Source organism: Hyla sarda, unplaced genomic scaffold (genome assembly GCF_029499605.1).
Source record: "Hyla sarda isolate aHylSar1 unplaced genomic scaffold, aHylSar1.hap1 scaffold_1423, whole genome shotgun sequence".
NCBI classification, from domain to species: domain Eukaryota; kingdom Metazoa; phylum Chordata; class Amphibia; order Anura; family Hylidae; genus Hyla; species Hyla sarda.
The window spans coordinates 41,810-60,222 of NW_026608053.1; the positions used below are offsets into that span (position 1 = coordinate 41,810).

Sequence of the window (18,413 nt, forward strand, 5' to 3'; positions counted from 1 at the left end):
ATATAAACGTATTCTCCGTTGAGATATTGCAGCCGCTGCTGTGTCCAGGCCCAGGAGCCTTAGCACTGTGCTGTGATGTCACTCAATACCACTGACATCACTAGGTGTAAACAACATCTCTCCTTTGCTGTGTATGTGACTATGGAGCTGTTTGGTTATGTCGTCTATTATGGCCTTCATAGAAGCAACAGGAGATTGTTGCATCCATCTAGAACCCTCAGAACTACAGTGCTATGATGTCACTCACTTCCACAGGCCTTGCAGAGTGTAAACAACAACAACCCAGCTTTGTTGTGTATGTAACCATAGGGATTTGTGATGTCACCTAGAACCTTCACAGCAGCGACAGCTTTATGAGGAGCATCAGCACTGCTCTGCCTGAGCAGAACCATCACCGCCATAGGTTGTCAAATAACCCGGGTTTAACCCACACAGGTAAGTCCAATGGGGTGCAGGCATGTCCTCTATGCTTACAGCTTCCCGTGGGTGTTGGTTTGATACCGTTTGGGGACAGCCAAGGAGGCATCTGCAGGCAACAAAGGTAGGTGTGTGCTTGTGTGTGTGTTTCCTATGCAGATCCTAAGCCCAGTGTCACATGCAAGTAGGAGGAGTAAGAAGGGTTCCTGGCAAATCCGGGTTATGGATTGCATTTAAAAAGGCCCCGTGGGAGTGCAATGGGCCCCTGTCTTGCTGCTTAGCAATAATGGTATGGGTTTAGGTTCTGCTGTGTGTACTGGTGGTTGACTGCCCCCCAGCCCAGAGTGTGCATGGAAAATTGTCTGGCAGCCTCCCTGACAGCAAGCAGTGATAGTGCCCATGAAGGGCACCTTGTTGGGCCCGCCCCTTTCACGGTTATCGCTTCTCGGCCTTTTGGCTAAGATCAAGTGTAGTATCTGTTCTTATCAGTTTTCATGCTGGTGGGGATGGGTGCTGCATGGAGGATGCAGGTGTACCAGGGCTTTCCGGGGCTGGTTCTGAGGAATCAGCTCGACGGCTGCCCCGATGTGACCTGTTCCCTCCGGGTCTCGCCATGAGGCTGAGAGGGTCTAGAGCCGAGGTACTTTTGTGCCTCGGGGAGTGGTGACCCCGAGGTGCCGAAACTCACTGGGAGAATAGGCTCACTGAGTTGAAGCACGGGCACCATAATCTCTTCACCTTGTGGCACTCACCTCTTGATTCCCGGCCTTCTGGCTAGGATCAGAGAAATTTTTATAGATCCGGCCGGATGTCCGGGCAGTATATCTGCACACATTCACTTATTTATTTATTTTTTGTCTCACTGTGTCACTTTTTGCGTGTTGTGTGTTCACAGGATTTGTCAGGATGCGGTAGCCCTTCTGGGTGTCCCTCCTGGCGGTCTAGGGGAGGTGTGTGTGGCCATTAGGTTCCGCACCTCCCTGCAAACACCCCGGGTACTCCTGCTTCGCAGGGTACCTACCGTAATCGGCTCTGCGGGCAGATACCTTGGCTAACGCCAAGGGGGATGCCGGGAGCATTTGTGGTCCCCTAGTAGCTTCGGCGAAAAGGGACATCGAACCTGGAACCTCGCAGGTACCTTTTGGTCCGGAGGCGAAGGGTAAGGTTTGTTGGGGGGCCTCTCTCCTATCGGAGAAGGGCTTGCGATAGACCGCATCCTTTGTGCACGTTTTTTTAGTGTAACACGTTTGCACTTTTTCTTGCACTTTGGGTGAATCGAAAGCACGTTCCTCGGCTTTAGATAAAAAAAAAAAAAAAAATCTGTTCTTATCAGTTTAATATCTGATACGTCCCCTATCTGGGGACCATATATTAAATGGATTTTTGAGAACGGGGGCCGATTTCGAAGCTTGCTTCCGTCGCCCTATGCATTGACCCGATATGGCAGTATCTTCGGGTACAGTGCACCACCCCCTTACAGGGTTAAAAAGAAAGATTCCTACTTTCATTGCTACCTGCTTGCTGGCTAGCCAGCTAGCCAGCCCTGTGGGCCTTGCTGCTGCTGCAGCCAAAAAACAAAAGGTGGTGCTGCTGCTGCTTCTGCTGCTTCTGCTTGTGTCTGGCCGCTGTTGGAGCGTCCAGGCACAGGACTTCTGCTGCTGCTGACTAAATGGCCTCCTTAATTGGATCATTTGAGTAGCCAGCACACCTGTGCAGGTAGGGCATGACATGATAGGCAGCTGCCTTGATAGCGGGTGGGTGCTGAATGTTCCTAATTGACAAAATAAGATTAATGCTTATGAAGAAATATAAAATCTCATCCCTTCCCCAATATCGCGCCACACCCCTACCCCTTAATTCCCTGGTTGAACTTGATGGACATATGTCTTTTTTCGACCGTACTAACTATGTAACTATGTAACATAACATGGGGGGGGGTCTCCTGGCTGTTCACACAGGTGTGTCATTGCTGTACATTGACCATGCATTGCTTCTGTGGTATTGCAAAGGCAAAGACAAATGCTTCCAGCCATCCATTGCACTAATGGATTGGTCATCAGCTGGCTGTCTATGTCCCGCATCAATATAGACCAAAGTACAGAGGGTTAGGCTATGCTATTGTGCACCTACCTGATGCATCAGAAGGTGCGAGGCCCTTGCTAAATTCTGTGCACAGACTTTGAGATCTATACTTTAGACTGTATCTAAACCTGCTCCAACATGGACTGACATTCTGGCCTACTTTCAGCCGATGCGACTTGTCTGTCGCTGAACAGTCGCTTTTTATGTATTCAGCACCTATGTATAATGTTGTAAAAATGCTCTAGAAGCTAAAGTCGCAGAAATGTCACACATATTTGGCCTGCAACTTTCTGTGCGACAAATTCAGACAGGAAAAATCAGTATAAATCCTTAGAAAATTATCCCCCAGTGTCTCCATCTGCTGGCGGTATTGAATAAGCATTGCTGCACTGATGGGGTATGCATTAGACGAAAAAAAAGAAGAAAAAGAAGAATAATACGCCCAGAAAAGAGGCGAAAAGGAGAAAAACGTAAAAAAACTTGAAAAAAAAGTAAGAGGAAGAGAAGGGAAAAAAAGGTGGAAATGGGTTTAAAAGTGATTTCGGCGGAGAAATATATATATATATATATATATATATATATAGATATATATATATATATATACGCGCACACACACACATATATATAAACGTATTCTCCGTTGAGATATTGCAGCCGCTGCTGTGTCCAGGCCCAGGAGCCTTAGCACTGTGCTGTGATGTCACTCAATACCACTGACATCACTAGGTGTAAACAACATCTCTCCTTTGCTGTGTATGTGACTATGGAGCTGTTTGGTGATGTCGTCTATTATGGCCTTCATAGAAGCAACAGGAGATTGTTGCATCCATCTAGAACCCTCAGAACTACAGTGCTATGATGTCACTCACTTCCACAGGCCTTGCAGAGTGTAAACAACAACAACCCAGCTTTGTTGTGTATGTAACCATAGGGATTTGTGATGTCACCTAGAACCTTCACAGCAGCGACAGCTTTATGAGGAGCATCAGCACTGCTCTGCCTGAGCAGAACCATCACCGCCATAGGTTGTCAAATAACCCGGGTTTAACCCACACAGGTAAGTCCAATGGGGTGCAGGCATGTCCTCTATGCTTACAGCTTCCCGTGGGTGTTGGTTTGATACCGTTTGGGGACAGCCAAGGAGGCATCTGCAGGCAACAAAGGTAGGTGTGTGCTTGTGTGTGTGTTTCCTATGCAGATCCTAAGCCCAGTGTCACATGCAAGTAGGAGGAGTAAGAAGGGTTCCTGGCAAATCCGGGTTATGGATTGCATTTAAAAAGGCCCCGTGGGAGTGCAATGGGCCCCTGTCTTGCTGCTTAGCAATAATGGTATGGGTTTAGGTTCTGCTGTGTGTACTGGTGGTTGACTGCCCCCCAGCCCAGAGTGTGCATGGAAAATTGTCTGGCAGCCTCCCTGACAGCAAGCAGTGATAGTGCCCATGAAGGGCACCTTGTTGGGCCCGCCCCTTTCACGGTTATCGCTTCTCGGCCTTTTGGCTAAGATCAAGTGTAGTATCTGTTCTTATCAGTTTAATATCTGATACGTCCCCTATCTGGGGACCATATATTAAATGGATTTTTGAGAACGGGGGCCGATTTCGAAGCTTGCTTCCGTCGCCCTATGCATTGACCCGATATGGCAGTATCTTCGGGTACAGTGCACCACCCCCTTACAGGGTTAAAAAGAAAGATTCCTACTTTCATTGCTACCTGCTTGCTGGCTAGCCAGCTAGCCAGCCCTGTGGGCCTTGCTGCTGCTGCAGCCAAAAAACAAAAGGTGGTGCTGCTGCTGCTTCTGCTGCTTCTGCTTCTGCTTGTGTCTGGCCGCTGTTGGAGCGTCCAGGCACAGGACTTCTGCTGCTGCTGACTAAATGGCCTCCTTAATTGGATCATTTGAGTAGCCAGCACACCTGTGCAGGTAGGGCATGACATGATAGGCAGCTGCCTTGATAGCGGGTGGGTGCTGAATGTTCCTAATTGACAAAATAAGATTAATGCTTATGAAGAAATATAAAATCTCATCCCTTCCCCAATATCGCGCCACACCCCTACCCCTTAATTCCCTGGTTGAACTTGATGGACATATGTCTTTTTTCGACCGTACTAACTATGTAACTATGTAACATAACATGGGGGGGGGGGGGGGTCTCCTGGCTGTTCACACAGGTGTGTCATTGCTGTACATTGACCATGCATTGCTTCTGTGGTATTGCAAAGGCAAAGACAAATTCTTCCAGCCATCCATTGCACTAATGGATTGGTCATCAGCTGGCTGTCTATGTCCCGCATCAATATAGACCAAAGTACAGAGGGTTAGGCTATGCTATTGTGCACCTACCTGATGCATCAGAAGGTGCGAGGCCCTTGCTAAATTCTGTGCACAGACTTTGAGATCTATACTTTAGACTGTATCTAAACCTGCTCCAACATGGACTGACATTCTGGCCTACTTTCAGCCGATGCGACTTGTCTGTCGCTGAACAGTCGCTTTTTATGTATTCAGCACCTATGTATAATGTTGTAAAAATGCTCTAGAAGCTAAAGTCGCAGAAATGTCACACATATTTGGCCTGCAACTTTCTGTGCGACAAATTCAGACAGGAAAAATCAGTATAAATCCTTAGAAAATTATCCCCCAGTGTCTCCATCTGCTGGCGGTATTGAATAAGCATTGCTGCACTGATGGGGTATGCATTAGACGAAAAAAAAGAAGAAAAAGAAGAATAATACGCCCAGAAAAGAGGCGAAAAGGAGAAAAACGTAAAAAAACGTGAAAAAAAAGTAAGAGGAAGAGAAGGGAAAAAAAGGTGGAAATGGGTTTAAAAGTGATTTCGGCGGAGAAATATATATATATATATATATATATATATATATATATATATATACGCGCACACACACACATATATATAAACGTATTCTCCGTTGAGATATTGCAGCCGCTGCTGTGTCCAGGCCCAGGAGCCTTAGCACTGTGCTGTGATGTCACTCAATACCACTGACATCACTAGGTGTAAACAACATCTCTCCTTTGCTGTGTATGTGACTATGGAGCTGTTTGGTTATGTCGTCTATTATGGCCTTCATAGAAGCAACAGGAGATTGTTGCATCCATCTAGAACCCTCAGAACTACAGTGCTATGATGTCACTCACTTCCACAGGCCTTGCAGAGTGTAAACAACAACAACCCAGCTTTGTTGTGTATGTAACCATAGGGATTTGTGATGTCACCTAGAACCTTCACAGCAGCGACAGCTTTATGAGGAGCATCAGCACTGCTCTGCCTGAGCAGAACCATCACCGCCATAGGTTGTCAAATAACCCGGGTTTAACCCACACAGGTAAGTCCAATGGGGTGCAGGCATGTCCTCTATGCTTACAGCTTCCCGTGGGTGTTGGTTTGATACCGTTTGGGGACAGCCAAGGAGGCATCTGCAGGCAACAAAGGTAGGTGTGTGCTTGTGTGTGTGTTTCCTATGCAGATCCTAAGCCCAGTGTCACATGCAAGTAGGAGGAGTAAGAAGGGTTCCTGGCAAATCCGGGTTATGGATTGCATTTAAAAAGGCCCCGTGGGAGTGCAATGGGCCCCTGTCTTGCTGCTTAGCAATAATGGTATGGGTTTAGGTTCTGCTGTGTGTACTGGTGGTTGACTGCCCCCCAGCCCAGAGTGTGCATGGAAAATTGTCTGGCAGCCTCCCTGACAGCAAGCAGTGATAGTGCCCATGAAGGGCACCTTGTTGGGCCCGCCCCTTTCACGGTTATCGCTTCTCGGCCTTTTGGCTAAGATCAAGTGTAGTATCTGTTCTTATCAGTTTAATATCTGATACGTCCCCTATCTGGGGACCATATATTAAATGGATTTTTGAGAACGGGGGCCGATTTCGAAGCTTGCTTCCGTCGCCCTATGCATTGACCCGATATGGCAGTATCTTCGGGTACAGTGCACCACCCCCTTACAGGGTTAAAAAGAAAGATTCCTACTTTCATTGCTACCTGCTTGCTGGCTAGCCAGCTAGCCAGCCCTGTGGGCCTTGCTGCTGCTGCAGCCAAAAAACAAAAGGTGGTGCTGCTGCTGCTTCTGCTGCTTCTGCTTGTGTCTGGCCGCTGTTGGAGCGTCCAGGCACAGGACTTCTGCTGCTGCTGACTAAATGGCCTCCTTAATTGGATCATTTGAGTAGCCAGCACACCTGTGCAGGTAGGGCATGACATGATAGGCAGCTGCCTTGATAGCGGGTGGGTGCTGAATGTTCCTAATTGACAAAATAAGATTAATGCTTATGAAGAAATATAAAATCTCATCCCTTCCCCAATATCGCGCCACACCCCTACCCCTTAATTCCCTGGTTGAACTTGATGGACATATGTCTTTTTTCGACCGTACTAACTATGTAACTATGTAACATAACATGGGGGGGGGTCTCCTGGCTGTTCACACAGGTGTGTCATTGCTGTACATTGACCATGCATTGCTTCTGTGGTATTGCAAAGGCAAAGACAAATGCTTCCAGCCATCCATTGCACTAATGGATTGGTCATCAGCTGGCTGTCTATGTCCCGCATCAATATAGACCAAAGTACAGAGGGTTAGGCTATGCTATTGTGCACCTACCTGATGCATCAGAAGGTGCGAGGCCCTTGCTAAATTCTGTGCACAGACTTTGAGATCTATACTTTAGACTGTATCTAAACCTGCTCCAACATGGACTGACATTCTGGCCTACTTTCAGCCGATGCGACTTGTCTGTCGCTGAACAGTCGCTTTTTATGTATTCAGCACCTATGTATAATGTTGTAAAAATGCTCTAGAAGCTAAAGTCGCAGAAATGTCACACATATTTGGCCTGCAACTTTCTGTGCGACAAATTCAGACAGGAAAAATCAGTATAAATCCTTAGAAAATTATCCCCCAGTGTCTCCATCTGCTGGCGGTATTGAATAAGCATTGCTGCACTGATGGGGTATGCATTAGACGAAAAAAAAGAAGAAAAAGAAGAATAATACGCCCAGAAAAGAGGCGAAAAGGAGAAAAACGTAAAAAAACGTGAAAAAAAAGTAAGAGGAAGAGAAGGGAAAAAAAGGTGGAAATGGGTTTAAAAGTGATTTCGGCGGAGAAATATATATATATATATATATATATATATATATATATATATACGCGCACACACACGCATATATATAAACGTATTCTCCGTTGAGATATTGCAGCCGCTGCTGTGTCCAGGCCCAGGAGCCTTAGCACTGTGCTGTGATGTCACTCAATACCACTGACATCACTAGGTGTAAACAACATCTCTCCTTTGCTGTGTATGTGACTATGGAGCTGTTTGGTGATGTCGTCTATTATGGCCTTCATAGAAGCAACAGGAGATTGTTGCATCCATCTAGAACCCTCAGAACTACAGTGCTATGATGTCACTCACTTCCACAGGCCTTGCAGAGTGTAAACAACAACAACCCAGCTTTGTTGTGTATGTAACCATAGGGATTTGTGATGTCACCTAGAACCTTCACAGCAGCGACAGCTTTATGAGGAGCATCAGCACTGCTCTGCCTGAGCAGAACCATCACCGCCATAGGTTGTCAAATAACCCGGGTTTAACCCACACAGGTAAGTCCAATGGGGTGCAGGCATGTCCTCTATGCTTACAGCTTCCCGTGGGTGTTGGTTTGATACCGTTTGGGGACAGCCAAGGAGGCATCTGCAGGCAACAAAGGTAGGTGTGTGCTTGTGTGTGTGTTTCCTATGCAGATCCTAAGCCCAGTGTCACATGCAAGTAGGAGGAGTAAGAAGGGTTCCTGGCAAATCCGGGTTATGGATTGCATTTAAAAAGGCCCCGTGGGAGTGCAATGGGCCCCTGTCTTGCTGCTTAGCAATAATGGTATGGGTTTAGGTTCTGCTGTGTGTACTGGTGGTTGACTGCCCCCCAGCCCAGAGTGTGCATGGAAAATTGTCTGGCAGCCTCCCTGACAGCAAGCAGTGATAGTGCCCATGAAGGGCACCTTGTTGGGCCCGCCCCTTTCACGGTTATCGCTTCTCGGCCTTTTGGCTAAGATCAAGTGTAGTATCTGTTCTTATCAGTTTAATATCTGATACGTCCCCTATCTGGGGACCATATATTAAATGGATTTTTGAGAACGGGGGCCGATTTCGAAGCTTGCTTCCGTCGCCCTATGCATTGACCCGATATGGCAGTATCTTCGGGTACAGTGCACCACCCCCTTACAGGGTTAAAAAGAAAGATTCCTACTTTCATTGCTACCTGCTTGCTGGCTAGCCAGCTAGCCAGCCCTGTGGGCCTTGCTGCTGCTGCAGCCAAAAAACAAAAGGTGGTGCTGCTGCTGCTGCTGCTTCTGCTGCTTCTGCTTCTGCTTGTGTCTGGCCGCTGTTGGAGCGTCCAGGCACAGGACTTCTGCTGCTGCTGACTAAATGGCCTCCTTAATTGGATCATTTGAGTAGCCAGCACACCTGTGCAGGTAGGGCATGACATGATAGGCAGCTGCCTTGATAGCGGGTGGGTGCTGAATGTTCCTAATTGACAAAATAAGATTAATGCTTATGAAGAAATATAAAATCTCATCCCTTCCCCAATATCGCGCCACACCCCTACCCCTTAATTCCCTGGTTGAACTTGATGGACATATGTCTTTTTTCGACCGTACTAACTATGTAACTATGTAACATAACATGGGGGGGGGGGGGGTCTCCTGGCTGTTCACACAGGTGTGTCATTGCTGTACATTGACCATGCATTGCTTCTGTGGTATTGCAAAGGCAAAGACAAATGCTTCCAGCCATCCATTGCACTAATGGATTGGTCATCAGCTGGCTGTCTATGTCCCGCATCAATATAGACCAAAGTACAGAGGGTTAGGCTATGCTATTGTGCACCTACCTGATGCATCAGAAGGTGCGAGGCCCTTGCTAAATTCTGTGCACAGACTTTGAGATCTATACTTTAGACTGTATCTAAACCTGCTCCAACATGGACTGACATTCTGGCCTACTTTCAGCCGATGCGACTTGTCTGTCGCTGAACAGTCGCTTTTTATGTATTCAGCACCTATGTATAATGTTGTAAAAATGCTCTAGAAGCTAAAGTCGCAGAAATGTCACACATATTTGGCCTGCAACTTTCTGTGCGACAAATTCAGACAGGAAAAATCAGTATAAATCCTTAGAAAATTATCCCCCAGTGTCTCCATCTGCTGGCGGTATTGAATAAGCATTGCTGCACTGATGGGGTATGCATTAGACGAAAAAAAAGAAGAAAAAGAAGAATAATACGCCCAGAAAAGAGGCGAAAAGGAGAAAAACGTAAAAAAAACGTGAAAAAAAAGTAAGAGGAAGAGAAGGGAAAAAAAGGTGGAAATGGGTTTAAAAGTGATTTCGGCGGAGAATATATATATATATATATATATATATATATATATATATATATATATATACGCGCACACACACACATATATATAAACGTATTCTCCGTTGAGATATTGCAGCCGCTGCTGTGTCCAGGCCCAGGAGCCTTAGCACTGTGCTGTGATGTCACTCAATACCACTGACATCACTAGGTGTAAACAACATCTCTCCTTTGCTGTGTATGTGACTATGGAGCTGTTTGGTGATGTCGTCTATTATGGCCTTCATAGAAGCAACAGGAGATTGTTGCATCCATCTAGAACCCTCAGAACTACAGTGCTATGATGTCACTCACTTCCACAGGCCTTGCAGAGTGTAAACAACAACAACCCAGCTTTGTTGTGTATGTAACCATAGGGATTTGTGATGTCACCTAGAACCTTCACAGCAGCGACAGCTTTATGAGGAGCATCAGCACTGCTCTGCCTGAGCAGAACCATCACCGCCATAGGTTGTCAAATAACCCGGGTTTAACCCACACAGGTAAGTCCAATGGGGTGCAGGCATGTCCTCTATGCTTACAGCTTCCCGTGGGTGTTGGTTTGATACCGTTTGGGGACAGCCAAGGAGGCATCTGCAGGCAACAAAGGTAGGTGTGTGCTTGTGTGTGTGTTTCCTATGCAGATCCTAAGCCCAGTGTCACATGCAAGTAGGAGGAGTAAGAAGGGTTCCTGGCAAATCCGGGTTATGGATTGCATTTAAAAAGGCCCCGTGGGAGTGCAATGGGCCCCTGTCTTGCTGCTTAGCAATAATGGTATGGGTTTAGGTTCTGCTGTGTGTACTGGTGGTTGACTGCCCCCCAGCCCAGAGTGTGCATGGAAAATTGTCTGGCAGCCTCCCTGACAGCAAGCAGTGATAGTGCCCATGAAGGGCACCTTGTTGGGCCCGCCCCTTTCACGGTTATCGCTTCTCGGCCTTTTGGCTAAGATCAAGTGTAGTATCTGTTCTTATCAGTTTAATATCTGATACGTCCCCTATCTGGGGACCATATATTAAATGGATTTTTGAGAACGGGGGCCGATTTCGAAGCTTGCTTCCGTCGCCCTATGCATTGACCCGATATGGCAGTATCTTCGGGTACAGTGCACCACCCCCTTACAGGGTTAAAAAGAAAGATTCCTACTTTCATTGCTACCTGCTTGCTGGCTAGCCAGCTAGCCAGCCCTGTGGGCCTTGCTGCTGCTGCAGCCAAGAAACAAAAGGTGGTGCTGCTGCTGCTTCTGCTGCTTCTGCTTCTGCTTGTGTCTGGCTGCTGTTGGAGCGTCCAGGCACAGGACTTCTGCTGCTGCTGACTAAATGGCCTCCTTAATTGGATCATTTGAGTAGCCAGCACACCTGTGCAGGTAGGGCATGACATGATAGGCAGCTGCCTTGATAGCGGGTGGGTGCTGAATGTTCCTAATTGACAAAATAAGATTAATGCTTATGAAGAAATATAAAATCTCATCCCTTCCCCAATATCGCGCCACACCCCTACCCCTTAATTCCCTGGTTGAACTTGATGGACATATGTCTTTTTTCGACCGTACTAACTATATAACTATGTAACATAACATGGGGGGGGGGGGGGGTCTCCTGGCTGTTCACACAGGTGTGTCATTGCTGTACATTGACCATGCATTGCTTCTGTGGTATTGCAAAGGCAAAGACAAATGCTTCCAGCCATCCATTGCACTAATGGATTGGTCATCAGCTGGCTGTCTATGTCCCGCATCAATATAGACCAAAGTACAGAGGGTTAGGCTATGCTATTGTGCACCTACCTGATGCATCAGAAGGTGCGAGGCCCTTGCTAAATTCTGTGCACAGACTTTGAGATCTATACTTTAGACTGTATCTAAACCTGCTCCAACATGGACTGACATTCTGGCCTACTTTCAGCCGATGCGACTTGTCTGTCGCTGAACAGTCGCTTTTTATGTATTCAGCACCTATGTATAATGTTGTAAAAATGCTCTAGAAGCTAAAGTCGCAGAAATGTCACACATATTTGGCCTGCAACTTTCTGTGCGACAAATTCAGACAGGAAAAATCAGTATAAATCCTTAGAAAATTATCCCCCAGTGTCTCCATCTGCTGGCGGTATTGAATAAGCATTGCTGCACTGATGGGGTATGCATTAGACGAAAAAAAAGAAGAAAAAGAAGAATAATACGCCCAGAAAAGAGGCGAAAAGGAGAAAAACGTAAAAAAACGTGAAAAAAAAGTAAGAGGAAGAGAAGGGAAAAAAAGGTGGAAATGGGTTTAAAAGTGATTTCGGCGGAGAAATATATATATATATATATATATATATATATATATATATACGCGCACACACACACATATATATAAACGTATTCTCCGTTGAGATATTGCAGCCGCTGCTGTGTCCAGGCCCAGGAGCCTTAGCACTGTGCTGTGATGTCACTCAATACCACTGACATCACTAGGTGTAAACAACATCTCTCCTTTGCTGTGTATGTGACTATGGAGCTGTTTGGTGATGCCGTCTATTATGGCCTTCATAGAAGCAACAGGAGATTGTTGCATCCATCTAGAACCCTCAGAACTACAGTGCTATGATGTCACTCACTTCCACAGGCCTTGCAGAGTGTAAACAACAACAACCCAGCTTTGTTGTGTATGTAACCATAGGGATTTGTGATGTCACCTAGAACCTTCACAGCAGCGACAGCTTTATGAGGAGCATCAGCACTGCTCTGCCTGAGCAGAACCATCACCGCCATAGGTTGTCAAATAACCCGGGTTTAACCCACACAGGTAAGTCCAATGGGGTGCAGGCATGTCCTCTATGCTTACAGCTTCCCGTGGGTGTTGGTTTGATACCGTTTGGGGACAGCCAAGGAGGCATCTGCAGGCAACAAAGGTAGGTGTGTGCTTGTGTGTGTGTTTCCTATGCAGATCCTAAGCCCAGTGTCACATGCAAGTAGGAGGAGTAAGAAGGGTTCCTGGCAAATCCGGGTTATGGATTGCATTTAAAAAGGCCCCGTGGGAGTGCAATGGGCCCCTGTCTTGCTGCTTAGCAATAATGGTATGGGTTTAGGTTCTGCTGTGTGTACTGGTGGTTGACTGGTTGACTGCCCCCCAGCCCAGAGTGTGCATGGAAAATTGTCTGGCAGCCTCCCTGACAGCAAGCAGTGATAGTGCCCATGAAGGGCACCTTGTTGGGCCCGCCCCTTTCACGGTTATCGCTTCTCGGCCTTTTGGCTAAGATCAAGTGTAGTATCTGTTCTTATCAGTTTAATATCTGATACGTCCCCTATCTGGGGACCATATATTAAATGGATTTTTGAGAACGGGGGCCGATTTCGAAGCTTGCTTCCGTCGCCCTATGCATTGACCCGATATGGCAGTATCTTCGGGTACAGTGCACCACCCCCTTACAGGGTTAAAAAGAAAGATTCCTACTTTCATTGCTACCTGCTTGCTGGCTAGCCAGCTAGCCAGCCCTGTGGGCCTTGCTGCTGCTGCAGCCAAAAAACAAAAGGTGGTGCTGCTGCTGCTTCTGCTGCTTCTGCTTCTGCTTGTGTCTGGCCGCTGTTGGAGCGTCCAGGCACAGGACTTCTGCTGCTGCTGACTAAATGGCCTCCTTAATTGGATCATTTGAGTAGCCAGCACACCTGTGCAGGTAGGGCATGACATGATAGGCAGCTGCCTTGATAGCGGGTGGGTGCTGAATGTTCCTAATTGACAAAATAAGATTAATGCTTATGAAGAAATATAAAATCTCATCCCTTCCCCAATATCGCGCCACACCCCTACCCCTTAATTCCCTGGTTGAACTTGATGGACATATGTCTTTTTTCGACCGTACTAACTATGTAACTATGTAACATAACATGGGGGGGGGGGGGGGGTCTCCTGGCTGTTCACACAGGTGTGTCATTGCTGTACATTGACCATGCATTGCTTCTGTGGTATTGCAAAGGCAAAGACAAATGCTTCCAGCCATCCATTGCACTAATGGATTGGTCATCAGCTGGCTGTCTATGTCCCGCATCAATATAGACCAAAGTACAGAGGGTTAGGCTATGCTATTGTGCACCTACCTGATGCATCAGAAGGTGCGAGGCCCTTGCTAAATTCTGTGCACAGACTTTGAGATCTATACTTTAGACTGTATCTAAACCTGCTCCAACATGGACTGACATTCTGGCCTACTTTCAGCCGATGCGACTTGTCTGTCGCTGAACAGTCGCTTTTTATGTATTCAGCACCTATGTATAATGTTGTAAAAATGCTCTAGAAGCTAAAGTCGCAGAAATGTCACACATATTTGGCCTGCAACTTTCTGTGCGACAAATTCAGACAGGAAAAATCAGTATAAATCCTTAGAAAATTATCCCCCAGTGTCTCCATCGGCAATGGGCCCCTGTCTTGCTGCTTAGCAATAATGGTATGGGTTTAGGTTCTGCTGTGTGTACTGGTGGTTGACTGCCCCCCAGCCCAGAGTGTGCATGGAAAATTGTCTGGCAGCCTCCCTGACAGCAAGCAGTGATAGTGCCCATGAAGGGCACCTTGTTGGGCCCGCCCCTTTCACGGTTATCGCTTCTCGGCCTTTTGGCTAAGATCAAGTGTAGTATCTGTTCTTATCAGTTTATACTTACCTGGCAGGGGAGATACCATGATCGCTACGGTCTGAAGAACTCCAAGCATTGTGGTAGAGATTTTGCGTAGTACGATTGCAGTACTTTTCGTTCTTATTAGAACCGCATTTCTCTAGAGCATACCACCTGAAGATCGTCTCCTGCCTGCCTCGGAACATCTGAAGAAGGAGAAGATCTTGAAGACTGCAGCTCCGGAAGAAGCCGACGAAGAACCTGGAAGAAGGGAATCGGCGGTGAATTCCGGAACAGCGGCGAAGAGGAAGGCGGCGCAGAATCTTTTCGAAGAAACTCGCTGCCTCTGGAGAAGGATTTGCATAGCTCCTCCCACCGGGACCGGATCTGCATAGCTCCTCCCACCCGGGAAAGAAGACTTTGCGAAGCCTCTCTCCACAAGCAAGCAAGGAAGCGGAAAAGAGCCTGCTGGAAGAAGCCATGGCCTCAACCAGCAAGTCCACCCAGGAGGCTGCAGGGCAAGGCCTGGAGGTCCAGCCCCAACCACAGCAAGCTTCAACCTCCACCACGGCAAGGCAGAAGGGCGGCAGAATTCCTAACCTGGAAGCTCCAACCCTGGAGCCCTGGATGAGGCAGACTGTTGCCTTGAAGCTCAAGCCCGTGGACGGAAGGGTGCCGGACATGTCCCACGACGTGTTCTGCAAGAAGATGCTGGCGGATCAAGGCTTCCCCACGGCTGACACCCTGGGAATAGCAACCTTCTTTTCGGGAATCTTCTACATCACCTTTGCCACCATTGGGACCTGTAGAAGATACTGGGAGGTGGTGAAAGCGGCGAGTCCCGAATCCCCTTTCTCTCGCTTTGTGGGCAACTGCCTTATTCAAAGAGAGGAGAGGCGGGTGACGGTCTCAATGCGGAACCCACACACCCCAGGCACGGACATCTCGACCTTCCTGAAGCGCTTCTGCACCGTGGTGAGGGAGCCCACCCGCATCCTGAACTCACTCGGATACTGGACCTGCAAGTGGTCTGTGGTCGTCAGACTCAACAAGAACCCTGCTTCTCCAGACGGACTACAGCACCTGCCAACGACATTTTCCTTGGGCAACTCCACAGGACTTATCTTCTACCCGGACATGCCGCAGACCTGCAGGAGATGTGGCAAGATGGGCCACGAGGGCAAGGACTGTACGGAGGATGCCTGCAGGTATTGCCGTGTGACAGGTCACACGACCAAGGACTGCCCCAAGAGCAAGACCTGCAACCTCTGCGGACTGGCAGCCCACAGCTACAAGGACTGCCCCCAGAGGGAGAGAACATGGGCATCTGTGGCAGCGAGAGCACCGAAGCCAGCCCCAGCTCCGGAGCCAACACCACGGATGGCCAAGCCGACCAAGGAGGGTAAGAAGGCGAAAGCCACCACCCCTGCCCCGTCCCGCCCCTCCCCTGCACCTCCCGCCCCATCCCCTGCCCCTCCCGCCCCATCTCCTGCCCCATCCCGCCCCACCCCTGCCCCATCCCGTCCCACCCCTGCCCCATCCCGTCCCACCCCTGCCCCTCCTGCCCCATCCCGTCCCACCCCTGCCCCTCCTGCCCCATCCCGTCCCACCCCCACCCCTCCTGCCCCATCCCGCCCCACCCCTGCCCCCCGTACCCCACCCCGGCCCACCCCTGCCCCCCGTACCCCACCCCGGCCCACCCCTGCCCCGTCCTCCCCTGCCCGGCCCACCCCTGCCCCGTCCTCCCCTGCCCGGCCCACCCCTGCCCCGTCCTCCCCTGCCCGGGCACTCTCTCCTGCCCCCCGCCCCACCCAGCCTCCTTTCTCTCCTGGCCCAGCAGCACCTAACCCCCCTCCAGCTGCTGGTGCCCGCCCTTCGGAGGACTTTCCTGTGCTTCCTCCCCCAGGTACCATACAGAGGAAGAGGAAAGGAAGGGACAACGTATCAGAAGAGTCCCACAAAAGAAAGATAATCGAGACCTGCGAAACCCCTCAAGCTTCAGATGAGGAGGAGGAGATGGAGCAGGTCTGCGAGAGCCCTGAGGCTTCAGAAGGAGAGGAGGTGATGGAGCAGGCCCAAGTGGAGCAGGTCCAAGCAGAGCCAGTCCAAGCTCAATCTATGGAGGAGCTGCTGCAGGACCCAGAGGTTAAGAAAATCCTGGACACTCCGTCCAACACGGTCTACGACGAGTTCTTGGAAGGGCGCTACGAGAAGCCACACGAGCCGACAGGCGCCAGAGAAGAGGACCCGTCCGACCAGACTGGTAACTAGTATCAGAACTAACCTCTCTTTTTTATTCCCATGGCTGATCTCAACATCTTCTGCATTAATGTGAGGAGTATTAGAGCTTGGTTTAGATTCCAGACTGTTCTTACGTTCTTAGATTCCCAGAGGTGTGATGTTTACATGTTGCAGGAATGTGCTTTGTCTGCTTCTAGGTCTTACAACCATCTGGCCAGGCAGTGGCCTCACGGCCCTTCCTACTGGTCTGGTGGGGGCGACAATAGGTCTGCGGGGGTGGCCATCCTGATCAGGGGAGGTAACTTTGCACTTGATTCCGTCCGGGAGCTCGTCTGTGGCAGACTTCTTGTCGCAGACGGTTCCTGGGCGGGTGAGCCCGTGCGGCTCATCAACGTGTACGCCTCCCCTGAGAGGGATGTCCGACTGGAGGTTCTCCAGGCCCTGCGGGCTGAACTCGCCACCACTAGGGCAGTAGTGTTGGGTGGTGACTTCAACTGCCCCATTGAGGTGGACGGGCGCAGTTCTGGCACATCCGCCAACCTGGACGTGACGTCTAAACTGCTGATTGAGATGGTGACGGAGGCATCCTTGCAGGACGTTGTCGGGTCCATCGGGAACGGCTCCGTAAACTATACGTGGAGCCGCCCCGATGGCTCGCTCCGTTCTCGGATAGACTTCATCTTCACTTCGAGAGCAGTCAGAAAGGTGTCGTACTCTATGGTCCCCTGCTTCTTCTCTGACCACAGGGCCATTCGATTCCGGGGGACTCTGGGCCATGGATTCCCACCTGGCCCAGGCTCCTGGAAGTTGAATTGTGCCCTGTTGGAGCAGAGGGAGGTCATGGAGGAACTTAGGGATGCGTACCTTGTATGGCGAAATGACAAATGTCTGTTCAAGTGCATCAGCGACTGGTGGGAATATGTTAAAGTCGAATTCCGTTGTTTCTTTCAGGCAAAAGGCAGACAACAGGCGTGTGCGAAGAAGTGGGACTTGAGGAAACTGCAGCGCGAGCTGCGGTCCCTGCAGGACCTGCTCCAGTGTGGCTGGGACGTCAGGGAGGAGCTGGAGGAGACCAAAAAGAGCTTGAAAAGGCACTTTGAGGAGGAATCCAAGCGAATCGTCTTTCGTTCCAAGGTGGAGAACCTGGAGAAGGGTGAGAAATGTAACTCTTTCTTTTTCAGGAAGCTCCATGCCGGCCACACGCCCCTGACTGAGCTACGAGATGAGACCGGACACATGAGGAGCGGCAAGGAGGAAGTGATGGGGGTCGTCCACGACTTCTACAGCAACCTCTACGCCCCCAAGTCATCCGACCCCGAAGCCGCCGAGAGGTTCCTGTCAGGTGTCACTAACGTTGTTGATCCCGCAGGTGCGGCGGCTATGGACGATCCCTTGACGGTGGGGGAGCTGCTCTCTGCCGCTAAATCCTTTAAGCCCGGCAGGACCCCGGGCAGTGACGGTCTCCCGGCCGAGCTCTACGTAGCGCTGGGTGACCTGACCTGTCCGGACCTGTTGGAGGTGTACGAGGAGATGGTGGTGGGGGGCAGAATGCCTCCGTCGTTGAGGGAAGGGATGATCACGATCTTGTATAAGCGGAAGGGGGAGAGATGTGACCTGAAAAACTGGCGTCCCATCTCTCTCCTGAACGTGGACTACAAGATCCTCGCCAAGGTGCTGGCCAACAGGCTGAAACCTGTCAT

The 18,413-nt window shown here is 49.3% G+C and overlaps 6 non-coding genes and 2 pseudogenes across 6 annotated transcripts; all 8 read left to right on the forward strand.

Moving 5' to 3' along the window:
• The first annotated feature begins 854 nt into the window (after positions 1-854).
• LOC130307418 (U2 spliceosomal RNA) lies at positions 855-1,014 on the forward strand (annotated as a pseudogene).
• Positions 1,015-1,706: 692 nt separating this feature from the next.
• On the forward strand, positions 1,707-1,889 carry LOC130307416 (U2 spliceosomal RNA). The gene has a single exon (XR_008856597.1). It is a non-coding gene; the product is annotated as a U2 spliceosomal RNA (small nuclear RNA).
• Positions 1,890-3,975: 2,086 nt separating this feature from the next.
• LOC130307395 (U2 spliceosomal RNA) lies at positions 3,976-4,166 on the forward strand. The gene has a single exon (XR_008856578.1). It is a non-coding gene; the product is annotated as a U2 spliceosomal RNA (small nuclear RNA).
• Positions 4,167-6,256: 2,090 nt separating this feature from the next.
• On the forward strand, positions 6,257-6,447 carry LOC130307396 (U2 spliceosomal RNA). The gene has a single exon (XR_008856579.1). It is a non-coding gene; the product is annotated as a U2 spliceosomal RNA (small nuclear RNA).
• A 2,076-nt stretch (positions 6,448-8,523) lies between these two features.
• Positions 8,524-8,714, forward strand: LOC130307397 (U2 spliceosomal RNA). The gene has a single exon (XR_008856580.1). It is a non-coding gene; the product is annotated as a U2 spliceosomal RNA (small nuclear RNA).
• Positions 8,715-10,815: 2,101 nt separating this feature from the next.
• On the forward strand, positions 10,816-11,006 carry LOC130307398 (U2 spliceosomal RNA). The gene has a single exon (XR_008856581.1). It is a non-coding gene; the product is annotated as a U2 spliceosomal RNA (small nuclear RNA).
• A 2,094-nt stretch (positions 11,007-13,100) lies between these two features.
• LOC130307400 (U2 spliceosomal RNA) lies at positions 13,101-13,291 on the forward strand. The gene has a single exon (XR_008856582.1). It is a non-coding gene; the product is annotated as a U2 spliceosomal RNA (small nuclear RNA).
• A 1,166-nt stretch (positions 13,292-14,457) lies between these two features.
• On the forward strand, positions 14,458-14,628 carry LOC130307417 (U2 spliceosomal RNA; annotated as a pseudogene).
• Positions 14,629-18,413: the final 3,785 nt, after the last annotated feature.